This window comes from Sinocyclocheilus grahami, unplaced genomic scaffold (assembly GCF_001515645.1).
Source record: "Sinocyclocheilus grahami isolate Dianchi unplaced genomic scaffold, SAMN03320097.WGS_v1.1 scaffold1005.1, whole genome shotgun sequence".
NCBI classification, from domain to species: Eukaryota; Metazoa; Chordata; class Actinopteri; order Cypriniformes; family Cyprinidae; genus Sinocyclocheilus; species Sinocyclocheilus grahami.
The window spans coordinates 234,392-235,999 of NW_015506184.1; the positions used below are offsets into that span (position 1 = coordinate 234,392).

A 1,608-nucleotide genomic window follows, 5' to 3' on the forward strand; every position below is an offset into this window, starting at 1 on the left:
ACAGGCAGACAGGCAGGCAGGCAGACAGACAGACAGGCAGACAGACAGGCAGACAGGCAGGCAGGTAAACAGACAGACAGATTAATTTAATTATTTAATAAATCATTTAGACCTTACTTTTGTGTCAGAGGATCAGTCTGACTTATGTCACCTTGAATAATACATAGTGCTGTGGAATGAAGCCCTGACTTTCAAGCCGTGCCAAAACTCTAAAGCCCAAACAGTTTCCTTCTTCTTGAAGCCGTCATGGAAGTGTCATAAATCTGTGAGATATTGCTACATGAATTCAGTAATCTGATTTGCTCCCCTGCAGAACTTCAGTCGCCCAAAATCGATCCTAAACTAAAAATGACCCAAAATACTCTCACACATGGTTGATGATACAGTCATTTATATGGATCTTGAAGATTTTGGAGAAAGTCAGTGAGGAAACGCAGCCAAAGAAAGTGAAATATTGATCACCCACTACAAATTAGATGGCAGTTTCTCACTGGGCTGTTGTGCAGGGAACATCTACAGATGTGCTATTAAATGGGCCAAAAATAAACTCTTCATTGTTTCTTTTACTGGTGCAAGCCTCGCTGTTTTAGAGGCTATTACAGGTGAATCATGTCACTAAGATGCAAATCAATTCCAATTACATTTAATTCTGCCTTTTCATTTCAAATATCAATTTTGTGGTCTCACGCCAAAATCATAAGTATGAAATGTTTTTAGAATCATTACTTTTTTTGTGTGTGATGACATTATTTTCATAAAAATCCAGCATATTTTTAAATTATTAATATTATTACAATTATTAATAATATTTATTAAAATTATTAATGTTAGATATTTTTGGGATGAAATGTCGCCAACACATGATTTCATTTTATTTATTCTAGGTACTTTTTTCCCCGTTTGTAAACCATCAAAAATTTGTCACATTATTCTACCTTCCGCACAGTATCCCATGCAACCCTGTGTCGGCTGCAGGAAGTAGAGCAGGAACTCTCCACAATTCCGGACCGAGATTGGGATACGGAAAAGGCAGCAGTCTTTGGTGCTTCCCTGGAAGAACTGCCAAGTGGCACAGGCCGAGAGCTGCTTGACTTCTCCGGGCCTCGGAAAAGAGCTGTCCTGTAAAGACAACCACACTGGAGCCTGTGTCCCACAGCGGTTCATCTGCAAAAAGAAACAGAGATCAAGAAACCGCAATTTGGAAACCAGTCAGAACTAATCGACAACTTCTCACCTCAACGCAGCGGGTCGGCATCTCCGCAGGCTTGTTGTTTATGGAAAATCGGTACCATCCGGGTGGCAGCGAATGGTCACAGATCAGATCCTGTATCGCTGTGTTCTGAAGTTCAGTAGAGTCGAAATTAACACTACAATATGCGTTTCTTAATGTCCTGTATCCGCCCGGATAGCACTCTGGAGCTGGAAGAACCAAGGACACAGTCAAACCACAGACTGAATTACAACCTTTAATATTCATAAAAGAGTTTAAAACAACCTTTCGGCAAAGACAAAGGTCAGCGCTCAGAAGACAGCAAGCGAGAAGGTCGAAAACTGTGTCATTACGCTGGCTTGAAAACGTCACTCAGGTTCATTAAAACCCAAATGGGG

General features: G+C 40.8%; 1 pseudogene; it reads right to left on the bottom strand.

Annotated features, from left to right (window-relative positions):
- The window catches only part of LOC107565494 (von Willebrand factor D and EGF domain-containing protein-like), a 63,546-nt pseudogene that overhangs the window by 59,694 nt on the left and 2,244 nt on the right, over window positions 1-1,608 (bottom strand).